Source organism: Akebia trifoliata, chromosome 3, assembly GCF_017979445.1.
Source record: "Akebia trifoliata isolate Shusen 1 chromosome 3, ASM1797944v1, whole genome shotgun sequence".
Taxonomy (NCBI): Eukaryota; Viridiplantae; Streptophyta; class Magnoliopsida; order Ranunculales; family Lardizabalaceae; genus Akebia; species Akebia trifoliata.
The window spans coordinates 7,896,272-7,908,560 of NC_141377.1; the positions used below are offsets into that span (position 1 = coordinate 7,896,272).

The 12,289-nt window shown below is 33.9% G+C and overlaps 1 pseudogene; it reads left to right on the forward strand.

Annotated features, from left to right (window-relative positions):
• Positions 1-5,116: 5,116 nt before the first annotated feature.
• Positions 5,117-6,769, forward strand: LOC147405858 (pentatricopeptide repeat-containing protein At4g21065 pseudogene; annotated as a pseudogene).
• Positions 6,770-12,289: the final 5,520 nt, after the last annotated feature.

Genomic DNA, 12,289 nt, shown 5'->3' on the forward strand with positions numbered 1-12,289 from the left:
CTACGATTTCCATGGATGGGAATTGCCTAACTTTCTCAATGACAAAGCAATCTCATGTTGATAAGAGCTCTATCAAGCTTACCTATGAGAACTATTCATCAGTTGAGGTTGGACTTGCACCTCAAAGTTGAGATTGCAAAATCATCACCACCACCATCATCATTATTAGATCAATATGTATTCATCACTATCACCATTGTCATGATATGCACATTTCACAGCCTCAACTTTCAGGTCATGGGTCAAGTCATCATGTTGATAAGCATGATAATGATGTTACAATGGTCACATTGATGATCATGTTCATGATAATGCATATAGATGTAATAACTTGCACTACCTTGTGATTTTCATTAGATGTTTTTTATCTTCAACTCTTGAGCTCTTAAGTGTGCTTGCAATGACACCTAAGTCAAGTTAAGTATAAAAAATGGTAAAGTAATAGTATATGGTGTGAAAAATGTACATTTGATACAAACCCCTTGAAAATCAATCTCCATGGGATTTAGAAATATCAATCTCGATGGTGTATTTGATAAAAATGATGAGGTATATAATTGATACAAAAGTATCGATCTGTATATCAATATTCTATTACTTAACCAATGTGGAACTCACTATTAATTCCTAATTTTATGGTCCGCCTGGTAATTTACCAGCTTGATATGATCGATGTCTATGCTCATCTTGAGGGGGAGTGTAGAAAGACATGATATTAGTTTATATATATAGGGGTAGTTATGTAATTTCTCTAATTATTATATAAAACAAAGAAATGGGTCGATCGACCATAATGAGTTCTTGAGCAAACTTCTTCTTCTTCTCTATTTTCTTCTCTTAACCTAATTTCTATACGATTACAAGAATTATCGGATATGGCAATTAAATATTAACTATTAACGCCATCATTTTTATTAATTCTATTCTCGAAGAACTATGAGTCAATGTAATATCATTACAGAGATTAATGATGTCAAACACATCATTGAAGTTGTTGTAGTCATCACCTTTCACCACTCATCAATATCGAAATGTTGGTGTCGATCATCCTACTATTTTTCAAGGATTTTTATTTATTTTCTTTCTAATTGATTGAATTATCTTGTTAATTAACTTAAGTTTGAAATCTACTACATCAAGAACCCCTCTTAGTCGATTTTTCGCTAAATCATTAATTATAAAATCATTTCCATCAACGAAAAAATTATAAAGAATTTACTCATATTTCTTTGATGATTTTCCTTGATTGAAATCCTTTATTGCATGTTTATATTGGTTGAGAATCTTCTCGACTTCTAATGGATCCACCATATTTAAGGATAAATGGGGAGATGGTTGAAGTGTTTGGGTGGATACACAAGCATGCATGCTTCTACCCTACACAAAGTTGAGAACTCAAAATCTTCTCAAATAATCCATTCTTATGATTTTTGAAGGATTTATTCTATGCTGGTGGACAACGCGAAATTTATTTAATTTTCTTATTGATCAATCAAATCTGTGAATGACATCACACAATAAGAATTAGAAATCGAAGAACTCCAATCAAACTTCTTCACTACATAAAAGGAAATAAATTGTTAATTATGTACTAATATTAGAAGTAAGGAAATAAAAGACTTATCACATATAATCTACAATCTAATATGATCACGTCATAATTTTACTCTTAATCTCTACTGTGTTTTTTTGTGGATGCCTCAAATGATGATGAGTCAACATGAAATAAATCTCGATAAAGTTGATGAAGTTTTTGTGGTCATCGTCTTCTATGCTATTCATCGAAATGTTGATGTCTACATCCAATATTGCCTCGAGTATTATCGGATATGATGATGAAAGAGTTGGTATGGGCTCTATCACTTCCACTGGCTCTGAACTCCAAGGACTATGATTTGGTGGAGTATGAGAGAGATTAATGGTGCCAAACTCACCATTCAAGTTATAGTGGTCACCTTTGATATTATTGATGATCATCGAAATGTTGGTGCATATCCCATACCCACCACTATCTTCGAAGGAAATTTGTGTGAGATTGCATCAAAGCCCATCATTGAAGTTGAAGTTATTATGGTCATCACCTTTTACACTACACATTGATATCAAAGAGTTGGTACCAATCGTCTTACCATCCTATAATGCCTTGGTATTATGTATTATTGGATATGGCAATAAAATAGTTACTATTGACTCAATTATTTTTATTAGTTTTGTTCTCCAATAACTACAAGTCTGTGTAGTATCATGACAGAGATTAATGATGCCAAACTCACCATTAGTTTCTGTTAGTTTTGAGATCCTTCATTGCATATCTATATCGGTTAAGAACTTTCTTGGCTTCTAATGGATTTCCTGGTGGCCATATTTCAGGATCAATGAAGAGATGGTTGTAGCATTTGGGTGGATACATAAGCATGCATGCTTTTACGTCCACACAAATTTGAGATCTCGAAAATCTTCTTGAATAATCCTTTCGTACGATTTTTAAAACATTTATTCTTTGTTGGTGGTTGACACATTTTGTTTTAATTTCATTATTGAATTAAATCTATAAATAACATCAAAAAACAAGAATTAAAAACCGAAGCACTACAAATAAACTTCTTCATAACATAGAAGAAAGTCAATTGTTAGAAATGAACTAACATTTAGAAAGAAATAAATAAGATTTATAGTGTACAATGTCCTATCTAATATGATCACATAATTTTACTTCCATCTCTACTGTGTTTTTTATGGAGTGTCTCAAACGAAGATGAGTCAACACGAAATAAATCGATGAAGTTTTTCTCATCACCTTCTATACCATTTATCGAAATGTTGGTGTTTATAGTCCCACTATCCAATAATGCCTCAAGCATTTTCGGATATGGTGATGAAGGAGTTGGTATTCACTAAATTAAATCACTTCCACTAGCTCTGATCGCTAAGAAATATGATCTGGTGGAGTATGAGAGAGATTAATGGTGTCAAACTCATCATTGAAGTTATTGTGGTCACCTTCTATACCATTGATGATCATCGAAATGTTGGTGCCTATCTCATACCCATCACCATCATCCAAGGAATTTTGAGAGAGATTGCATTCAAGCCCATCATTAAGTTGAAGTTGTTGTGGTCATCACCTTTTGCACTACTCATCGATATCGAAGCGTTGGTACCAATCATCTCACCATCTGATAAAAGAGTTACTATTGACTTAAACATTTCCATTAGCTCTGTTCTCCAAGAACCATGATCCGGTGTTGTATTTCCATTTAGAACATATTTATTTAGACATTTCAGACTCCTAGTAAAGTTTCAAATGACATGTAATAACCCTAGTGAATATTTGATTGTCTATGTGGTGTTTATTATGGGCTATATATTTCAGTTCAATGGTTGTGGCTGTGTCGTGCCCATGTCCTGTCTTTGGTTGTGTCCAATGGGCGTTCGAATTGGCATGCCTATGTCTTGCCCTTGGCCCCATGTCCTACCCTTTGTCATGTCTATAGTTTTCTCTTGGCCATGCCAATGGTCGTGGCCAGGTCTTGCCTTTGGTTGTGCCCATCTCTTTCCCTTGGATGTACCTATGTCATGCCCTTTGCAGCGTCCAACATTCACAACTTTCTCCTTGGTTTTCTGATTTTTATATATGTTCATTTCTGCATGTTATATATTATAAGAGATCTACAACCGTGAGGTCAAAGGAAAGGATCGATGCACTCAAGATTTGTATGCATATGTATAAATGTTCTTTTTTTCCGTTTTTTTTTTTTTTTTTTTAAATTGTGCATGTTTTATCTCTATTGTGGATCTATTAATTTATATCATTGATCTATAAAAATGTGTTATATTATGTATGTTGTGCATGTGGGGATAATTAATGGGTTGGAGAATTGGATGTGTGTTGTGTGTATACTGAAGGGGATTTGCATTTCTACAGGTGTTTTGTTGTAAAATTTGCATATGTAATATTAAAAATTTATTTTAAAAATAGGTAAGAGACATTGATTTTAAGAAAAATTGACATCTTTATTCTTATTTTTAAAATGTAATTCTCTATATAAGACATCATTTTTGTTAAAATCAATATCTCATATTAGATCTTTGATGACATCAAACATGGGTTTTGACATCCGTTACTAATCGAACGTCTTGCGATAGCAAAGTTTACCACTTTGGTATATTTGTGTTACGGATGTGTTTCTAAATATACTATGATTCTTTTAGTGATATCTTAACGGGAAAAAAATAAAAAAACAAACAAACAAACAACGTTCGAAGAAATTTTTGGGTTGATAGATATATTTTCTATGATTGTTATTAATTATATATATTACATGTTGTAACAATTTTTGGAGAAACCCTTGTTCAACATGATGAAAGAAAATACTAAAAAATAAATAAATAACATCAAAGAAAGAGAATTCAAATTTTTTGACAATGAGAATCAAAGGAAAATAATACAAGAAAAATACTCCGAATCTTTAAAGTCCTGAAAGTTTTATACATCCTTTTCCTTGTCTCTCTAAAACCCTAAGATAAAAATACTCCTAATCTTTAAAAATATCCCAACATTACTATTTATAGGACTACAAAAGAGAAAAAATTATCCTAACTGTTAGATTAAAATCCAATCGAACGAATACAGGAAAAAAAATACATAAATAACAATATTTATAATGATACATATTATAAAAAGAGTTGGTATTGCCAATATAAGTTCTCATTTTCATGGATTCAGTCTCAGGTACTTGGGTGGGTCCACTGATCAATAGTCAGGGTGTCTCTTACTAATTTCACAACATTCAGGGGGGGCCTATACTAATTTTCCTACTTTCCTTCTCACTTTAACTTCGGACTTTGGGAGTTTGGACAAACTCCTCTTAAGTTCAAACCTTTCATCCCTTCATATATTCTCCTTACAAGAACAATGTCAACAAAACTAAAACCATTCTTATTTTCTCCACAAATCTCAATAAAAAATTCTCACAAATGGATCCAACTCTTTCCCTTCTACACCTCTTCAATCTCAGCTCTCACAGAGAACCCAACTCAAACAACCCATCCACAACACTTCTCAATCTTAAATTCTCTCACAGATCACAACCATCTTAAACACACAATCTCACACATGATCATCAACAACATACCCATCAACCAATTCTCTCTAATGAAGCTCATAGATATCTCTCTTTCTTCATCTGGGTTTGCTTCCTCTGCTCTTCTCTTCCACCATTTCCACCATTTCATCAACTCTGACCTTTGTAGTTTCATGATCAAATCCTACACTCACTCAAGCAAGCATCTTCAATCCATTTTAGTTTACACCCAAATGCACAAACTTGGAATTCTTCCTGATTCTTCCACTTATTCTGCTTTACTAAAGTCCATTGCTCAATTATGGCTTCGAAAGCTTGGAAAATCGATACATGGATATCTAATTCAAATGGGTTTTCAATCAGATATCTACACAAATACAGCTCTTGTAAATATGTATTCCATCTGTCGATGTATGCGTGAAGCTCGTCAAGTGTTTGATGAAATGCCTGAGAGAAACTCTGTGTCATGGAACGCGTTAATAACGGGTTATACACATAATAGGAATTTTAGAAATGCAATTGCCATGTTTCGCTTAATGCAGTTGTCTGGGGTGGAACCAGGGGAGGTCACGATGGTCGGTGTGCTCTCGGCGTGTGCCCATTTGGGAGCTTTGAACCAAGGGAAGTGGATCCATAATTATATTAATGAGAACAGAGTGAGATTGAATGTGTTTGTGGGTACCGCACTTATCGACATGTATGCTAAATGTGGTGTGGTTGAGGAGGCTGAGAAGGTTTTCGAAGTGATGAGAATGAAGAATGTTTACACTTGGAATGTTTTGATTTCTGGGTTTGCCTTGAATGGCCGAGGTGAAGCCGCTTTACAGACATTTTCGAAGATGATCATGGAGAATGTTGAACCTGATGGGGTTACTTTCTTAGCTATCTTATGTGCTTGTTGTCACCAAGGTCTTGTCGAGGAAGGCCGAAGGAGTTTTATGAGTATGAGGGAGGAATATAGGTTACAACCGGGAATTGAGCATTATGGGTGCATGGTCGATCTCCTTGCACGAGCCGGATTCTTGGATGAAGCACAAGAGCTCATACGAACAATGCCCATGAAACCGGACCCCATCATTTGGAGGGCATTGTTAGGTGCTTGTAGAATCTATGGAAACACCAAATTGGGTGAGCTTGCAATAGGAAACCTTCTCGATCTCGAGCCCAATAATTTTGAGAATTATGTTTTGCTCTCGAATCTATATGCCCGAGATCAAAGGTGGACTAAAGTTGGTGAAGTGAGAGAGATGATGAAACGAAAAGGGATACGAAAGGTCCCCGGGTGCAGTTCTATTGAAGTTGACAATGTGGTTTATGAGTTTGTGGTATCGGATAGCGTTGAAGTGAGGTTTGAGGAGGTTTATAAGATGTTGGCCAATATGAACAAGGAATTGAAGTTAGCGGGTTACATTGTGAACACCGAGTTGGTTTCTTATGATATTGAGGAAGAAGAGAAGGAACGATCTTTGATGTATCATAGTGAGAAGCTCGCTCTCGCTTTTGGGCTTCTGAAAACTTCGTCAGATACTACTATAAGGATAGTAAAGAATTTGAGGGTTTGTAAGGACTGCCATGACTTCTTTAAGCTTGTTTCTAAGGTCTATAGAAGGGATATTACTGTTAGAGATCGAACTCGATTTCATCATTTTGTTGGGGGAGATTGTTCTTGCAAAAATTATTGGTGATATTGTTTCTAGAGATGGAGGAATGAACCAATCACTTGAAGGAAGTCTAGCGATGGGGTTTACTCTTCGAGATGACTAGCATTGAAATTCAATTGGATCAGAAGATCATAACCATTCGATCAAACAAAAATCTCGAACTCTAGCAAAACAACTATTTGTTCAAGTTTGATCATTGTTATTCTTATTATATTATGGCATAAGGATCATCCATCAGAATGATCTACATGTCCCAGGCCCACAAGTATTGGGTTGAAGTTAATTTCCAGTGTAACTAATTTTCTTCCTTTCATTAATGAATCTGTTATTTGGAAGAAAAATAATACCCTGGTCTCTGCAATTCAAGGTATCTACTTGGGGGGCAAATAGGTCATTTCAAAGGGTTAGTTTGTTCAGTTGAAAAAAAAAATGCCAATTCAATATCCTTTGAGAAACATTTTCTTTACTTAGTAAAGATTTTAAGCCTTACTAATAGTCGTTTTGCTCAAATGGATTACCACATTAGCAATCCAACATGCAGCCCTCTAAATTCCATTGAAAAACTCGGATACAGAAAAAAAAAATCATTTTTTTTTATTAGGCTTTATCCAAAGTTTTGAAAATGGACGGTTACGGAACTTACACATAATACCAAAACTTCAAATTAATATTCAACAGTTAAAAATAAATTTTATTGAAAAAAAAAATCCAAAATTCATAGAATTTTGTCCTTTACAACCCAAAAGCATCGGATCTTGTTTTTGGTTGCCACACATTGAGCCAAGGACCCTTGGTAAGGGTTAAATCTTTACTTAATTTAGTAAGGCTAGTTTGACTCATAACACTAAAGAAGGGAGTTTCTATTACCACACCTAAAACGTGCTCAACCTATGTCCAAATTTCTTCTTTTTTTGGATAATCGGGTATCTCTATAGATAGGGACCGAGCCCGTATCTGGGCTTTGCTTAGTCCATAGACCATGGTCTTGCCCAAGGATTAGTCTCAGGGCACGTGCAACACCTGCACATCACACGCATCGGATAAGTGAGGGTGCACCCTCGCAGGAGGCCCTGAGGAATTTTGCTCATACTAGGTATTGAACTCACAACGTATGGACTTTCACCGCTTATAGGTTTGAAATTGCTATTGAGCCAATCTCTCGGGGTTTCCAAATTTCAGTATGCTATTCATCTTAATCCTCAAAACATTTTTTTCTAATGAATTCGTCACTTTTGCAATCAATGAATTCGTTAATAAATTACTTGCGCGATTGCTGATAAGGGAAAATCGATGGTATTTTATCTATGAAATCATAGAATACGAAAGTGACAAATTCATAGTTTATAAAAATGACAAAATGAACATTCTACCGAAATTGGAATTTAGTTGTATTCAGGACACAAAATGGAGATTCACTGTTAATTCTATGGTGATTTACACATGAATTGAGGTGCTGATAGCAAAACATTAGAATCTGTCAAGAAGAATTAGCACATATCTTGGGGTGTTTGTGTGGCAATAGAAGTGCTAAAGAAAAAACAATAATAATAAATAATATCAAAATCAAAGCGGCAGTTGACAAACACCATGAAAACATGTGGCTCACAACATATCCAACTTATCCAACTCCAACGGCTCAATAATTTTTCTAATAAAGTGTGTGGGGCCTAGAGGTCATGACAGCAACACGGCAATAACATTGCAAAGGAAGCTTCATAGATGATTAAGTTCTATTGTAGATTTAAGTCTATTTATACTGAGGAGAAATAGAAGGTAAGACCCATCAATTATCAATTTTGAATCTCTTCCAAAAAACTTCAGGCCTGTTCATTTGGACTTCTAGAGTTGGTTTTTTTTTTTTTTTTTTTTTTTTTTCGCGTTTAAGTTCAAAAAGTCAAAAGAATGATGTTCGTTTGGGTTTTTTTTACTCCCGCGAATTTCAAATGACTTTTAACGAAAGTCATCCAAGAGAGATTTATTCAAATGGCTTTTGCACGAAGTCAAAAACATAAAAACAACTCAAGTATGGTTACCAAAATACCCTTCACCTTTAATTAAATTTCCAATCAAATTTAATTTAAAAAAAAAATAAAATGTGATTATCAAAATACCCTTCATCTTTACCAAAATAACATTTATCTTTTAAAATACTTTTCATTTTTAACCAAATTTTCAATCAAACTTAACCTTTAAAAATAAAAGGAGATTACCAAAATACCCTTCATCTTTATCAAAATACCTTTCATATTCCAAAATACAAATCTTTAATCAAATTTTCAACCAAATTTAACCTTAAAAAACAAAATAATATTATCAAAATACCCTTCCTCTTTACCAAAATATCATTCATCTTCCAAAATACTCTTTATCTTTACCAAAATACCATTCATCTTTAATCAAATTTTCAACCAAACTTAACCTAAAAAATAAAATGGAATTATCAAAATACCCTTCATCTTTACTACCAAGACCAAAAGTAATTCATCATCACTACTTTATTATCAAAACACCCTTCATCTTTATGTGGATATTGGATTGTGTATTATACAGGTATTTTATTTATCAGAAAATTTTCATATGTTCCTTTTTAAGAGGAGGTGTTATAGAAATTTCAATAGAATTATAAAATTTATAAATTTATTTAAATTGAAAATAATTATTTTTATAATTTTATATATATATATATATATATATATATATATATTGTAATTATATATTTATTAAGGTATTCTGGTCATTTTTGTACATTATCAACATTAAAGGTATTCTGATCATTTAACCAGAATCCAACAAAAAAAAAAAATTGTTAAACGAACATTAATTTCTAACTTATGTTTTTGTAATGAACAAGTTTCTATTGGATATAGTTTTTTAGGCACTGGGCTTTTATTTCTTCCATAAGACAGCTTCTGGAGTCGGAGATGGCTTCTGTAAAGAACAGACCCTTAGTTTCTCTTTCAATTTCTAGTTTAATCAAACCCAACAACCCAATTTTCTCTCAACTTGATTATATCTTCTTAGCATAGTTTCTCCTTTTTCATCAATTTATTAATCTTTAATCACAAACCTAGTAGTCTAATTCCTTCTCTCAATCTAATTCTTTAGCATACCCAAAGACCCTATCTTACTTTCTTTGTTCTTTCATGGATTCAAATTATCAAAACAAGCCCACCACACATACACAAAACCACAAACCTTCCTCAACCAACCTTCTCTCTAATGCAAAATAGTGGCTAAGGCAACTAAAGCTTCACTCAACCATGAAACACACAAAATAGACAAAGGCAAAGTCACGGGTGCTGCTGTTGATCTCCTCAATGCCACCAAACATTATGGAAAACACGAGGAGACAATTTTTGAAAAATATGTCAATAAAGTCGAAAATTATCTCCACCAATACCACTCTTCACATTCCTCTACAACTACAACCAACTCCAGTCATTCAACTTCTACCACACATGGCTCCACGACACATTCACATTCAAGTGGTGATGGTCATTCTGAGAGTTAAATTAGATATGGCGAGTATTTCAAGATGGCTAAAGGGTTCTTGAAGAAGTATTGATTTTTAAACTTGGATGGGTATCTTGTATTTATGCTAGATTGTATATTGGTTTCTTTGTGCTTTTAAAATTGTACTGGCTTTTGTATTATGTTAGATTGTCATAATATGTTTAGGTGTTTGTTTGGTTTGTGCTAGTTTTTGTTGTAGGATTCATAGTTAATATTATTTATTGGATTTTTTTGGGGGAAAGATTTGAACTCAAAACCTTAATTTCTCTTGAATATGGTTGGTGTAAGGTTTTTCTAATTTTAGTGAAACCTTAGTTAAAAGAATATTTTTCTTATTTGTGTTGAAAGGTCAAAAATTCTTTCTTATATTTCTCTTGAGAGTTATAGAGATAACTCTCTAAATATTTAGTCCTACATCGGGGGTAAATATAAGACTTATACTCAACTTATAAATGTTCCTACTTTCCTACTTGGTTGAGTGTGAAAGAGAAAGAGATTTGGCCTCGCTCGCACATGAGGGCCCAAGGTACCATGGGACTGCAGTCCATTGTGTTTGAGGCCAACCCGTCGAAAACGCTTAGTGCGCATGCGATGCACGCAAAGGGGGGTGCAAATATCTATTTAAGCCTCATGTGAGTGCATGTGAAAGGCTTCTGATCTCCCTCTCTTTTGTACTTCTAATTCCCACTGCTCGTACACCGATCAATATGATCACGTCCGTAGAAGGTCTTTTATTTTTCGAGTGTGCGGTTAACAGACTTGTAACTATTGAATCTTAAAAATTGAAATTTGATGGCATAGAAATTCATTTTCCATAGATTTTGAAATCCAAGGAAAAATGTTAGAGGAAAGTTGGTGGGGTGGATAACTCAAAGTTTATATGAAGAGAAGAAGAAAAAAAAGGGAGAGAGAGAGATGTCGAAGACGGAGACAATGGTGGTGGTGGTTAGGAAGAAGAGGAGAAATATTACTATTTAAAATTTGGGAGATAAAATTTGGGGTGGATTTCATTTTTTTATGGGTATATATAAAAAAAAATGAAATCCAACCTTCATTGAATTTTTGGACAAGGGTGAAAATTCATTTTTCATGAAAAAATTCAATCAAACACATGGAAAATAGATGTCCAACCCATTTTTCATGCCCAAACAAACGCACCCACCAAAGTGATTTTGGCATCTAAAGAAGTTGTGGATTTGTAGGGAATTTGGTGAACAAATAGCTTCTCTAGGCATGCTTTTGGTAGTTGTATTAAAAGTTTTATCATTTCAATCATTAACTTAATATCCTATAAATACTTTAGAGGTATTCTAACCATTAATTTAAAAAGGACATTTTCGTATTATAAAAGTTAGGATCCAGAAGTAGGTTTGTGTAGATTTTGTTTTTGACACATTTACAGCTCTAGCATAACATCAAATGTTGATTTTAGATCCTATAACCTTCCTGGAAGTCCATATGTGGGAATTGGGCCTCAAATACAACCTTAACACTATTGGCTTCCCCAATTTTTGAATGCATTGTGTTTCGAACCCTAAGAAATATAAGTTTAACTTTCTGTACCACTAACACTTGAGTGATTTTGGTATATTGGTTGGATTCATATCATTTGGTATCAAACATCATATCTTAAGCTCAAATCTTAAAAAGGAAACCTAGGAAAGGACTACCCGAGGCCTAAAAAAGAGTGATACTACAAAAGGGTAAATGAAAACAACTTGAACAATGGACAACTTGGAGGCCACAAAATAAGAATGATACTTTGGAGACCATTTTTGGCACACTACATGATAAAGCACATGTCACGAAGAAACAAGAGGGGGGCCATGAAGAAATAATGGTCAAGGTCTTACAACAAGCCAACAAACAGGGAAATACTAAAATCTATGTCTTGAACTGAGCATATCACAAATAAGAAGAAAATAGTGATTTGTCTCCTTGTCATAAAAAGTACAAAACATGGTTGAATAAATCGAGTACCAGAAGTACATTAATCCCATCCTCAGATGTCAGAAGAGGTCAGAGGATCGA